This window comes from Pseudophryne corroboree, chromosome 5 (assembly GCF_028390025.1).
Source record: "Pseudophryne corroboree isolate aPseCor3 chromosome 5, aPseCor3.hap2, whole genome shotgun sequence".
In the NCBI taxonomy this organism is placed as follows: Eukaryota; Metazoa; Chordata; class Amphibia; order Anura; family Myobatrachidae; genus Pseudophryne; species Pseudophryne corroboree.
The window spans coordinates 692,980,642-692,995,747 of NC_086448.1; the positions used below are offsets into that span (position 1 = coordinate 692,980,642).

Below are 15,106 nucleotides of genomic sequence, written 5' to 3' on the forward strand. Positions count from 1 at the left end.
CCTGTGGTGCCATTTGGAGGATACAGGGGTGCCTCCAGGTAAACTAGCTCTCAACCTGGATATGGTCTGTATGTGCCATTATCATGTGGCCATACATTAAGCAATTGTATGACCCATAGTGGATGTTATTATTATTATGCTGTGTATGGGTTTGGGGAGTGGTACCCCCCGGGTCTGGTGGGGCTGGGCCACCTTGGGGTAGCATGCCATATCATTTATTTAGCACTTATGTAACACTCCTATTTTTTCACTAACATTACTCTTTTGAGTATTTTATTAACACCCTTATTTTTGTAGCACTTTCTAACCCATAGCTTCTGCTTCTTTCTTAACACATATTAACACTTTAGTATTTCAATGGTGTGCTGCCCTGGGGTGGTCGGGCCTGAGCCGACTTTGTGGGGTCCAAGCCCTGGACCTATGCTTAGATAGGGACCTCCAGTAATAGAGCAGCCGTGAAGTGGCCTGGAGGCTTATCATATCTTTTGCAAAACATATGTAACGAAGAGCTCTAAATTTCCTATTATTACATAGTATATAGCTCTTCTTACTAACAGCCAGCAGAGTGCGTGGGAAAAATCCCTTTTGTATTTCTTGTCTAGAGTAACCCCCTCCCGCAGCACCTGGGGATTGTTACCAGCTTGATTAGAGCAGTTTTCCACTATTTATTGCAGTTCAGAGAGGCATAGATGGAGCCAGCATTAGGAGGGCATGCTGGGTCCTGTGGTGCCATTTGGAGGATACAGGGGTGCCTCCAGGTAAACTAGCTCTCAACCTGGATATGGTCTGTATGTGCCATTATCATGTGGCCATACATTAAGCAATTGTATGACCCATAGTGGATGTTATTATTATTATGCTGTGTATGGGTTTGGGGAGTGGTACCCCCCGGGTCTGGTGGGGCTGGGCCACCTTGGGGTAGCATGCCATATCATTTATTTAGCACTTATGTAACACTCCTATTTTTTCACTAACATTACTCTTTTGAGTATTTTATTAACACCCTTATTTTTGTAGCACTTTCTAACCCATAGCTTCTGCTTCTTTCTTAACACATATTAACACTTTAGTATTTCAATGGTGTGCTGCCCTGGGGTGGTCGGGCCTGAGCCGACTTTGTGGGGTCCAAGCCCTGGACCTATGCTTAGATAGGGACCTCCAGTAATAGAGCAGCCGTGAAGTGGCCTGGAGGCTTATCATATCTTTTGCAAAACATATGTAACGAAGAGCTCTAAATTTCCTATTATTACATAGTATATAGCTCTTCTTACTAACAGCCAGCAGAGTGCGTGGGAAAAATCCCTTTTGTATTTCTTGTCTAGAGTAACCCCCTCCCGCAGCACCTGGGGATTGTTACCAGCTTGATTAGAGCAGTTTTCCACTATTTATTGCACATTCTTATCAAGTACAGTTAAAAAAAGTAATGAATGCTTTTGAAATAGTATTTTAATAATTTTAATTGTCCTCATTATTGTCTACTGTTTCTTGGAAAATACGTGTATCCATGATTAGATTGATTGAACCACTGAATTATTGATTGCTCCAGTGTTTTGTGAGCTGTAGTCAAATATGATTTTTTTTGTCTTATTTAATTCATCATTAATATTGTGATTGTCCAAGTTTGCCAAATAACTAATCATCATCTTTAATCCAGAGTTCTTTGTGGCTCAATTAAAGAAACTTTGTGTTGGAGATTGCTGTCAGTGAATCACTGTTGCGTATCAATCTATACTACCTCTCTGAACAAGGTACAATGAACAAAGTATGAAGAAAAAACATCTTAGGGAAAGGGTCTGTCACATAGCCAGCGAACACCTGTGATAACTCTCCCAACCACTTAAATACATCTGCCAACTCCGGGGTGCTACAGAGGCATCAAAGTACCTGGCAGAATTTCACATTCTAGGGGAAACACGGTTTACTATAGCTGCTTCTTACTAATGTAATACTTTTTAACACTTAAACCTCTCACTAGTGTGATGCCTTGGGGCAGTTGGCTTGTACTGGCCTGGAGGGTCCCGTGTCCTGGACTTGAACCTTGGTGTTAGGGACCAACCAGAAGTGGCACCTTGTCATGGTTTGTGGGCCCATATTTTTGGCTAAAATATGCTAAAGACTTCAAATTTACTCTATTTTATAATGTAAAGATTATTCTAATTATTCTGATTAGCAGTGTTTAGTATTTAGTGTGCACCTGTATTTTCTCTTTTTTCTGTAGTATTTGAAATTTACATGGTAGCACCTCTCATTATGTTTAAAATTATGGTATGCAGTCCTAGGCCCACCTGTCCCTTAATATTGCAACCTGACTCTGGGCTTCTGTGTACAAAGTGCCAGATGACCATTGCCTTTCAGTATTTCAGTATTAGGGTTCATGGGACTTAATGTTTGCCTTGTGTTAATTAACTAATCTCTGTGTTTGTTTAATTACTGTATTTAATGAATCCCGTTACTTTTGATTATATTTATAAACTTTGTTACCTTTTATAGCATTGAATCAAAATGATGGCCTGGTCATAGGTGTACACACTGTTGATCTCACATGTAGTGATGAGATTTTTTGTTACTGCACGCGAATCTAAGTTGTATCCACATAGCAAGGGGAGTGCCGGCCATACTGCTATTTTATATATAAATATATATATACAGGTTGAGTCTCCCTTATCCAAAATGCTTGGGACCAGAGGTATTTTGGATATCGGATTTTTCCGTATTTTGGAATAATTGCATACCATAATGAGATATCATGGTGATGGGACCTAAATCTAAGCACAGAATGCATTTATGTGTCATGTACACCTTATACACACAGCCTGAAGGTCATTTTAGCCAATATTTTTTATAACTTTGTGCATTAAGCAAAGTGTGTGTACATTCACACAATTCATTTATGTTTCATATACACCTTATACACACAGCCTGAAGGTCATTTAATACAATATTTTTAATAACTTTGTGTATTAAACAAAGATTGTGTACATTGAGCCATCAAAAAACAAAGGTTTCACTATCTCACTCTCACTCAAAAAAGTCCGTATTTCGGAATATTCCGTATTTTGGAATATTTGGATATGGGATACTCAACCTGTATATATATATATATATATTTATATATATATTGTATCCATATTGTCGTTTTGTGTCTTATTCCTGACTATGAAAATAAGTAGGTCTACCTGATGATGGGCCAAATATAATAGCCACTGAGGTTCCGAAAGTGCAGATATTTTGGATATTTAGCCACAAGTTTTAAAGTGAAAATGTAATTTAACCAAGTTGGTTTCGCCTTTAAAATACTGTAATTGCTACTTTAAATTTCAAAGCTGAATCATGAAACAGGTGTCTCTTTCTGCAGGGTGGAGGCTATTACATTTGTCATAATATAAAGATATGGTGAGATCGCAGCCAATCAGAATAAAGATAAGTAGCACCAGAATGTGGAGATTGGTTACTTTCAGTTACAAGCGATGGTCTCAGAAATTCAAAAGTATGCACTTTCCAAGAGGTCACTGTCTCGCTGGCAACTGTCTCGATGCTTAGCTAGGAGTGTGCAAGCGGTCACAGTATCCTCAGCTATCATCCAGGAGGTCAAAGACTCCTTTATGACATCACAAGGCCAGAATTATACAGCAAACTAACTCATTATAAGTAATGGTTAATGCAGCTCACTAATTATATGGCCCTGGCCCCAAAGGAGTGGAGGTAGCCCCTATAACCAGCAAACCTCCAGGAACTCCGATCCCTGGCTGCTGGTGAGTATAATCACTGGCGACGGGTTGTCGCGTCGGAGTGGCGGATGCCGGTGGTATATTTTTTTGTTTAGGAGGAAACAAAATTAACCCTGTTGTGAAAGTGTGTGTGTCACGGTCCAGCGGGAGACTGTACAGGGGAGCCGGCTCTTACCTGTCCGGTCCCTTTGGAGAGGTCCAGCTGACGGAGGTGCGGGCTGCTGGCGCCGGGCAGGGTGTGCTGGGAGGACAGGCAGGGGCACTGGTTGGCAGCTCAGCAGACTGGCAGCATGTCCGTCCGGCAGGGGTTAGCAGTGCTGCTGTGGAGCCAGGGTTTCTGTGAACAGGCTGGGCTGTGTTCCCGGTGGCCATCTTGGATGTGGGCAAAAAGCCTGTCTTGCCCACACCACCAATTTATCACCTTCCTGTGGCCAATTAGCTCTGAGCAGCTGCTATAATACAGGAAGGCCTGGAGGAGGGAATTTGCCAGTGCAACGTCTATCACAGTATCTGTGAAGATAGTTCTCTGTGCTCCCGCAGCGTCTCCAGTGTCAGGTTCTTGTTACAGCAAATTACCCAAGCCTCCTGATATAGCCTTACGCAGACTGCCGACTCTGTTCCTGTGTCCTACCCAGCTACCTGTTCTGGACGCCGCAGTAACCAGCCTTCGGAATTCCTCCTTTAAAGTACTGGGTCACGGTTCCGGTATCCTCAGCCACCCGCTAACCTACAGTAGTATCTCTATTCAACTGTCTTTGGCGAACTCTGTTAAACTACGCCACGTAATAAATGCGCAAGACCTTCATCCGTCCCGCTCGTTTGTTATTCAGCGATCCAAGTGCACCAGAATCATCTTCCCCAAATCCAGATCCACAAAAATCCTCAGACGTGACAGTGTGTATATACACGGGCAGACTAAATTGGCCAAATGGTTCTTATCTGCCATCAAATTCTATGGGGCATATTCAGAGCCGGCCCTAACCAATATGATGCCCTAGGCAAGATTTTGGCTGGTGCCCCCTAGCACCACCGCTGGTTCCGCCTCTGACCTTGCACCTCTTTCTCAGCACCATCACCCCTCACCCATAGCAGTCCTTATTTTGGTGTTTGTACCCCCTATATTTTAAATAGGAACAGTTCGCACATTTGGCGCACAGCCCAAAAAGGGGGGTGTTTTTGCTGGCAAGAGGCATGGCCACACAATAGTAACCCCAATTCCAATTACGCCACACAATACTGCAACTTTATTCACATTTGATCACGTGGTGTCCATAATTCATATTACATCCCACAGTAGTATCACTTTACCTTATAAACGTTACTCCTCACAGTAGAGCCCCTTATTCACATTACATCACACTGAATTGCTCCTTATTCACATTACACCACACCATATTGCTCTTTATTCACATTAGATGACACAGTAGTGCCCTTTCTATATGCAACGCCACATAGTAGAGCACCTTATACACATAATGCCACACATTAGTAATGCATTTATACACATAATTCCACACAGTAATGCACCTTACACATATGAGACACATTGTTAATGTCCTTATAAACATAATGCGCCTTACACATTATGACAACCTTTATTAAGGTCCTTTTACACATAATGTCCCTTACACATATGCCGTACATTATTAATGCCCTTATACACATAATGACACACATAGTGCCCCCTACACATTTGCTGCACATTATTAGTGCCCCTATACACATAATGACACACACACAGTAGTACCCTGTTACACATATGCCACACTTTATTAATGCCCTTATACACATAATGACACACATAGTGCCCCCTACACATATGTTGCACATTATTAATGCCTTTTTACATGACACACACTATGCTCCCTACACATATTTTGAACACTACTGCACAACCAACCCACTCACATGCACACAGCACTCACACTGCCACTAACACTGTGACCTCTGCCTCGGCTTGGATACAGACGTGTCCTCATAAATCTTGCCTCAATGCTAACGTCGGGCACCTTTTTTTTAATGAGAAATGCATCTTATTTGCATTGTTATGTGGCTAGGATGCACAAGCAGCTTCTGCTGATTAAACTGATATGCAGCATGCCTATATACTGTGTGAGACTGTGGCTGTATCTGCATATGAAATGCTACACACAGAATATAGGCATGCCGCAAATCATTTTAATCAGCAGAAGCTGCTGATGCCCCTAGACATATCAAATGTCCTAGGCAATTGCCTAGTTTGCCTATGCCTATGACCGGCTCTGGGCATATTCATTATCCTTTAAATGTCAAAATTTCTACACTCCCCAGGATGTAGAAATTGTGACATTCATCACACTCCGGAAAAGCATTTTTTGCGGAGTTTGAACATGAAACTGTTAGCCATCCTGAGATGGCGAACAGACCCCCCAAATCTCTGCACAAGTGGCCTTTTACATGGCAGCTTGTGCAAGAAAGAGATCTTTTCAGATACCTCCTGTGGGTCTCTCAACTACCGCACTCCCCTCCAGAGCACCGCAGCTCCTGTGTCCCAGCCTACCCATTGTGCCTCTAAGCTCACCTCTCATCGGCGTCCACAGCACAGCCGGTCACCGCTTCCTGGACAATGTGCACGCAGCTGCTGCAGGGAGCCTGAGGCGACGCGGCATGCAACATATCAGGTGTGTGTAAGGGGGGGCATGTGGTGGTGACAGTCAATGGGCGGCGGCATGTGGGGTGTGTGACAGTGGCGGCAGTAGTGGGTGGTGAGTGTATTTGTGATGGCTACATGCGGGGGGTGACAGTCAGTGGCGGAGAGTGTATACTTACATTCTAACACAGTATAATGTACCCCTCTGTAATCTCATAGTCTAACACAGTATAATGTACTCCTTTGTAACCTCATAGTCTAATACAATATAATGTACCCCTACATCTGTGGGGTTAGTGGAGTGGGGGTCCAGATGCCTGCGGTGGTATTCACTCGCCACACTATTTTATTCCCCCTCGGGTGATGGCGTGGAAATATGGGCCGGCGGTCGGCATTTCACGGGCAGTCGGAATTCGGGAGTCGGTCTCCTGACCGCCGAGATTTCAGTTGCATCCCGCTAGATTATAACAGTGTAAATTGTGTTTCATGTAAGGCAGCAGAACATGACAGCTCCCACAATGATGTTCTGTACTGTAAGACTTTATTATATAAGAGAAAATAATATAAATAAAGATAGAAGAGCATTTCCCATGGATGTGTCACGTGGGTGAGAGGCAGGAAGGATTCCGTCCATCAGTGCAGACAGTGTTGTCTCTGGCAGTGTCATGGCGCGGAGTCTAAGGATAAATACAATTATTATTATTATTATTATTATTATTAATTTTATTAAAATAATATATAAAACATACACACATACATGTTACATACAACTCATACACACAAAAGCACGCAGAACACATACACAAACACATATTAACACATAAATAGAACACACATACATATATACACACACACAGAACATATACATACATAAACACACATATTGGGCCTGATTCAGACCTGATTGCTGCTGTGCGTTTTCACACAGTGGGCGATCACGCATTAACTGCGTATGCACCACAATGAGCATGCGCGTCGGCAAACAGGCATCGCCGGTCAGCGTCAGGCTGGTGTGAAAATTCTAATCGCACAGCCATTCGCATGCTGATTGACAGGAGGAAGCCGTTTGTGGGTGGTAACTGACCGTTTTCACTGAGTGTCAGGGAAAATGCAGGCATGCACGAGCGTTTTCATGGAGGGTGTCTGACGTCAGCTCCGGCCCCGATCAGCCCGTTCTGATCGCCCTGTAGGAGTAAGTCCTGAGCTGCGCAGGGACTGTACACACATGTAAAAACCAGACACTGGTGAGTGAGGTGTGAATGGATTTGCAGCTGTCCGCTGACTGAGTGGGGTTTTAGCAGCTCGGCGTACACATGCGATCACACACTTGCGCGGCGAATATAAACTCCCCTTGGGCGGCGATTGACTGATTGCTAGGCTGCAATTTTAGCAGCCTAGCGATCAGATCTGAATCACCCCACATAGAATACATAGATACTGTATACACACACATAGAACACATAATCATACATATACACACTCACACAAAGAACACATACCATAGATACATACATAAACAGGCAAACACACACAGGTCAAATACACATAAACACTTACTTTTAAAGCCTGGCTTGGTGGATGAAGTTACTGCAGGATGTCATTGATAGGAGGTAGGCATTGGCACTTTTCCTCATTATGCCAATATGCCGTGATTCACCTGCCTCTGTTGCCTCTCACCCTGCCCAGCCACCCCACCTGGCCCCGCCGTCTCTCACCCTGCCCAGCAACCCCACCTGGCCTCGCCACCTCTTACCCTGCCCAGCCACCCCACTTGTCCCCACCGCCTCTTACCCTGCCCAGCCACCCCACCTGTCCCCATTGCCTCTCACCCTGCCCAGCAACCCCACCTGGCCTCGACGCCTCAAACCCTGCCCAGCCACCCCTGTCCCCAACACTTCAAACCTTGCCCAGCCACCCCACCTGGCCCGCCGCCTCAAACCCTGCCCAGCAACCCCACCTGGCCTCGAGGCCTCAAACCCTGCCCAGCCACCCCTGTCCCCGACGCCTCAAACCTTGCCAAGCCACCCCACCTGGCCCCGCCGCCTTTCACCCTGCCCAGTAACCCTACCAGTCCCCACCGCCTCAAACCCTGCCCAGCCACCCCACTTGTCCCCGACGCCTCAAACCCTGCCCAGCCACCCCACCTGGCCCCACCTCCTCTCACCCTGCCCAGCAACCCCACCTGACCTCGCCACCTCAAACCCTGCCCAGCCACCCCACCTGACCCCGCCGCCTTAAACCCTGCCCAGCCACCCATGTCCCTGCCGCCTCTCACCCTGCCCAGCAACCCCACCTGTCCTCGCCGCCTCTTACCCTGCCCAGCCACCCCACTTGTCCCCAACGCCTCTTACCCTGCCCAGCCACCCCACCTGTCCCCGTCGCCTCTCACCCTGCCCAGCCACCCCACCTGGCCTCGCCGCCTCAAACCCTGCCCAGCCACCCCACTTGTCCCCACCGATTCTTACTCTGCCCAGCCACCCCACATGTCCCCGCCGCCTCTCACCCAGATTTACCGCAAGGTCACCTAGGCTCCCACCCGGGCTCCACAAAATCCATTCCTAGAGAAGCACTGTGTGTGCAGTGGATGTCATTCTGTCTTCGGCTCTCTCTCTGGTGACTTCTTTCCAACGGTCAGTGTATCCCTTGTCTTCCGGTGGCCAGATGTCTTCTGTCCGCAACACGAGATCCTGTCTATCTGTATTACCCACGCGCTGCCTGCTAAAGCCTCCTTCAGGGTCCACTGCCACTAATGCAAAATAAATATAGGTGGCTGCTTTTACTTATGTATTTACAGTACATAACACAATAAGCATTAAAAGTCATAGTAATATTTGTTAATAAACTGTATTAAATGTATTTATATGTGGCACCACGAAAGGGGTCTCACACAAACCTGAAAGATCATGTTTCACACGACCATAGATTAAAACGTTTAGATGGATTCGGTATTGGATCCCGGCAGCCAGGAGACGACACCGTAATCCTGGCAGCGAGAGCAGCGAGTCCCCTCGCTGTGTCTCTATGCTCGCCGTGCTTTGAGCCCGATTTTATTCCCCTTTGGGTGGTGGTATGGACCACCACCCAAGTGCGAATACCGGGCTTGTGTCGGGATTCCGTACACAGGCATTTCCCCGGCTGTCGGGATTCCGGCGTCAGTATCCTGCCCACTGGAATCTCGACAGCTGGTAAGTTAATCGCATCCCGTTTAGATACCAGCCATAGATCTCCCTATTCAAGAACTCAGTTGCAGAAATACAAGTAGTTAAGCACAGCTCAGGACAAACATATGTCTGACAAAACTAATTTGTGTCGCAATTGCTTCTTCAAGTGGGATAATAAACCAAGTTGTAGAGGCTTTAAGAACTCAAGAGAGCCGCTGTCCATGGGTCTGATTCAGAGTTGTACACAGGACTGCCCAACATGTATGGCGCTGCCCAGCATTGTGATCGCATTTACATTGCGATCGCATCACAGGAGCTCAAATAGAGGACGTCCCTCTGCATACGCAGCAGAGTAATGCCAGGAAATGCCAGCTACGTATTCAGTCTACCCCGAAAAATGGCCATGACATACCTGTGTTTCCTACTCCCCCCAATGCCGCATCGCTGCTCCCGAACGCCCGTCGCCTGTCAATCAAATTGCATTTGCATCCTTCCTGGAATGCAGCGCATGCGCCGATGGCCGAAATCGGCCTAGCCCCCACCTCTAAATAAGGCGCAATAGGATTTTGCGAGTGCATCTGAATTAAGCCCAATGTGTGGTGTACAAAGTGATCGGTTTCCTAAAGGACAAACTTCAAAGAAAATCTGTGAATTTAAACCACTAGGGTTAACTCTCCATCCCAATTTGCATACATGGGAGGTATAGAAACTGTTCCCTGTATTGGGCAGTGATTTGCTAACCTACACGGCAACCAGTCACGAAGTGGTGTTAAGAACGATCTGCCGCTAACAGGCCAAATAGTTCACACTACATGAATTGTGGAGCCTGGACATCAGGGTGCAACCTTAAATATTTTGACCAAAATATAAAGTATTACCTTGGTATAGTTTCGCTGACCTGCAGGGGTAAGGACAAGCGCTGACCATTGTTTTCTTCCTCTCTGAATTGAAATAATGAAGAAAACATTGTCCTTCCCTTCCACTTTCTATAAGCCCAGAGTTACTCGGCCTCAGGCAAAGTCATTTGAAAAAATGATGAGGCTAATGCGCCTAGCATGACCTGCCAAGTGAGCAGCCTTATATTTGTCCAGTCACTAACCTTATGTGAATAGCTTTTCCGGTGATATCGCCTACTGCTGGTGAGCTGTGTGTTGCCAGGGCTCTGCAGGATTATGAGACAGGATAGCAACAGCAAAGTCCTTGTATAGGCAGTTGTTACCATTGTGACATCACAGCATGACCTCACAGACAGAGCAGACCAACAGACACACAAACAGACCAATGCATTTTCTATATGCAAGTTTGTGGTTGGGGCCCTGGATTTTCTTACTTGAATCCCCGCCAGTATCACATCTGCCCAGAGCCGGGCATAAGCAAACTAGGCAGTTGCCTAGGGCATTTGATATGCCTAGGGGCATCAGCAGCTTCTGCTGATTAAAATGATATGCGGCATGCCTATTTTCTGTGTGTAGCATTTCGTATGCAGATACAGCCGCAGTCACACACAGAAGATAGGCATGCTGCATATCAATTTAATCAGCAGAAGCTGCTTGTGCATCCTAGCTACATTGCAATGCAAATAAGATTCATTTTCATTAAAAAAAGGTGCCCGACATTAGCATTGAGGCAAGATTTATGTGGACACATCTGTATCCAAGCAGAGGCAGAGGTCACAGTGTTAGTGGCAGTGTGAGTGCTGTGTGCATGTGAGTGGGTTGGTTGTGCAGTAGTGTTCGGAATATGTGTAAGGAGCATTATGTGTGTCATATAAAAATGCATTAATAATGTGCAACATATGTGTTAAGGGGCACTATGGGGTCGATTCTATTCGGCAACTAATGAATAGCGCCGGGAATTAGCTCCCGACGCTATTCAATACAGCAACTAATTACCTGCAATTGTCGGGAATTCTTCTCTCATCCCCGGGGGATGAGAAGAGAAACCCGACAAAAGTGCTGCCTCGCGGCCGGCGCGAGGCTGATTCTGTCGGGAATCAGCCTCGCGCCGGGGAGTTAAGTCGGAGAATGTCCGTTCTCCCGACAATTCAACCTGTTTTGTCGGCGAGAACGGGCCATCGCCGACGTAACTAGTTGCTGAATTGAATAGCGTCGGGAGCTAATTCCCGGCGCTATTCATTAGTTGCCGAATAGAATCGACCCCTATGTGTGTCATTATGTGTATAAGGGGATTAATAATGTGCCACATATGTGTAAGGGACATTATGTGTAAAAGGGCATTAATAAAGGTTGTCATAATGTGTAAGGCGCATTATGTTTATAAGGACATTAATAATGTGTCTCATGTGTAAGGGGCATTACTGTGTGGAATTGTGTATAAATGCATTACTAATTTGTGGCATTATGCGTATAAGGTGCTCTACTATGTGGCATTGCATATAGAAAGGGCACTACTGTGTCGTCTAATGTGAATAAGGAGCAATATGGTGTGGTGTAATGTGAATAAGGGGCTCTACTGTGAGGAGTAACGTTTATAAGGTAAAGTGATACTACTGTGGGATGTAATATGAATTATGGACACTATCACATGATCAAATGTGAATAAAGTTGCAGTACTGTGTGGCGTAATTGGAATTGGGGTTACTATAATGTGTGGCCATGCACCTTGCCAGCAAAAACACCCCCCTGTTTGGGCTGTGCGCCAAATGTGCAAGCTGTTCCTCTTTAAAATATAGGGGGTACAAACACCAAAATAAGGACTGCTATGGGTGAGGGGTGATGGTGCTGGGAAAGAGGTCCAAGGTCAGAGGCGGTACCAGCGGTGGTGCTAGGGGGCACCAGCCAAAATCTTGCCTAGGGCATCATATTGGTTAGGGCCGGCTCTGGGTACCATACACGGATGGAGAAACTGCACCTAACATAGGGCAGGTGCAAATTTCAATAGTTTGTCTGTTGGTTATGTCTGACTGAATCAGTAGGTATTAATGCATGCAGGGCTGGATTATGCCTTGGGGTTGCCCAGGGCACTTAAAATAGGGGGGCCCTGGTGGTGGTGGTGGTGGTGGTGGTGGGGGTTGTATATTAGATTGTTCATATATGACTGGTGTCACCTGTGTTAAACTATTTAATTGATAAGAAAGTGTTTCAACACAGGTGATTGCAATCATAATTTAAGAAGGAAGTCCAGGTAGAGAGAATTTTGTCCCTCTTGGTCATGTTGGGATGTATGTATTGTGTATATTAAATTTAAACCAATGGTGTATATTAGATTTAAACTAATAGTTTACTAATACCTGGTTACTGTTTATGGCTCCACCTAATTGAAAGACAACTATTTTATAAAAATGTAATTGTAGTACAACAAAGGCAACTTAAACAACTTTAAAATGCACATAGAAAAATAAAATCTATTTATCTTGTCACATGCAAGAATAGCAGTATCCTCTGTGCTACTTGCACACTGGCACAGGACGCAAGAGGACTCTGTGTGTATGTCTCTGTCTAGACCCTCATTAGATAGCAGGTTACACAGGACCCAGACTCCCAGGCAAGGAGGAGGAGAAGCTGGGATCACTATGTCACTTACAGCTCTCTCCACCCTCCAATCTCTACTCTGGTCGTTATCTCATGAAACCTGATACTCCTGTGTCTCAGCCTGCACTGCATACTGTCCTGCTCACATGCTGGCTGCCTGGTTCTGCTGTTGTATAAGAGGAAAAGCTAGTGATGTCAGTGTGCTGTGGCCGGGGGGGGGGGGCCCTGACAATGGGGGGTCCGGGGTACAGTATGCCCTGCATCCCCCCATAATCTGGCTATGACTGCATGTACAGAACGCTGACTGTGGGTGTCTCAGTCCTTGCACATTCAGACACATGGATGTACACAAGTAAAGGACTTTGTAGCTGCATTTGCTTAAAGCTGCAGACATGTCTGTCAATAAACGCAGCTGCATGCACCAATGAATCAGGCTGTTAATGGCCATTCTATGACAGCATGTCCAATACAATTGTAGCTGATACACACATGTAATCATTATGTGTCCTAGGTCTGGGGGGAGGGGGTCAAAAAAGGATATGTTGGTTTTGCCTTTTAAATTATTGCTGCATTAAATCTGGTATCCGTTCACATGGTCGACCATGTTATGGTCGACAGTCATTAGGTCGACCACTATCGGTCGACATTGACATGGTCGACATGGACACATGGTCGACACATGAAAATGGTCGACACATGAAAAGGTCGACATGAGTTTTTTAACTTTTTTTTCTTTTGGGGAACTTTTCCATACTTTACGATCCACGTGGACTACGATTGGAACGGTAATCTGTGCCGAGCGAAGCGAAGGCACCATGCCCGAAGCATGGCGAGCGAAGCGAGCCATGCGAGGGGACGCGGTGCACTAATTGGGGTTCCCAGTCACTTTACGCAAAAAACGACACCAAAAAAAGTTCAAAAACTCATGTCGACATTTTCATGTGTCGACCATTTTCATGTGTCGACCATGTGTCCACGTCGACCATGTCAATGTCGACCAATAGTGGTCGACCTAATGACTGTCGACCATAACATGGTCGACCATACATACCGGAACCATTAAATCTATGGGCTACAGTAAATCGACAAAATTGTACCAGTGCCTGCAATTTACAGGCTACTCATGGGCAGCACATATGGTGTAATGGTTAGCATTACTGCCTCACAGCACTTAGGTCATGGGTTCAATTCCCACCATGACCCTCCCTGTGTGGAGTTTGTATATTCTCCCTGTGCTTGCGTGAGTTTCCTCCAGATGCTTCGGTTTCCTTCCACAATCAAAAAATATACTGGTAGGTTAATTGGGACCCAACCAGAGTTAACCCCAGTCAGGGCTGGATCTAGACTTTGTGGCGCCCTGGGCGAAAAATAGGGCTTCACTGAGAAGGGGCGTGGTCAGTTATGCCCCCTGTAGAGTTGTGCCCCCAGTAGAGTTGTGCCCCCTAGTTGCGCTGTGCCCCCAGTACTTTGCCACTGTAGAGCTGTGCCCCCTAATTGCGTCATGCCCCCAGTACTGTGCCCAAGTGACTTCGGTTAAAACGGCATTTCACCTGATTTGACACTTGGATTTTAGGTTTATTTAATTGTATTATCCTATAACTGAATTTCAAAGTGATGTTACTGTAGTTTAAATTCTTAAACATGTCCAGCAGTGCCAGGAGACCTACAGTATGTAAGAGCAGAAATCCTTCCTTACAGATTTCCCATACATGTATATACTTCACTATGTTCTATTCTAGATTCCGAATGATTCATTTTGCATCACCCAGTGATGACAGCCGTGCTACACGAGACGCAGTGTTAGTCTGCGATTCCCACAGAGCATTTCAGCCGTCACTAAACCTCCAACCTGATAATGTATTCACAACTTGCATAGGGCAATAGAAATAAGTGACTCCCGATACTGTAATAACACCTAGAGACTTGTCATCATCTTGTGTTTTATAGTATTATTCTTACCTTATTCTTGCTGCAATTTAACCATTGTATCTCTGAAACAAAATACTTTAAACAGTATTACACTTCCCCATACTCCTTTAATTTCCCTTCAATAATTTGTTAAATGACAATAATCCAATGTGATCGTAACGTATTCAT

At 45.5% G+C, this 15,106-nt stretch overlaps 1 long non-coding RNA gene across 1 annotated transcript; it reads right to left on the reverse strand.

Annotated features, from left to right (window-relative positions):
* Positions 1-6,881: 6,881 nt before the first annotated feature.
* LOC134929339 (uncharacterized) lies at positions 6,882-10,715 on the reverse strand. Its single transcript, XR_010178489.1, has 3 exons — positions 10,618-10,715; positions 8,871-9,103; positions 6,882-7,034 (listed from the first exon to the last, which is right to left on the reverse strand). It is a non-coding gene; the product is annotated as an uncharacterized LOC134929339 (long non-coding RNA).
* Between the last annotated feature and the right edge of the window lie 4,391 nt (positions 10,716-15,106).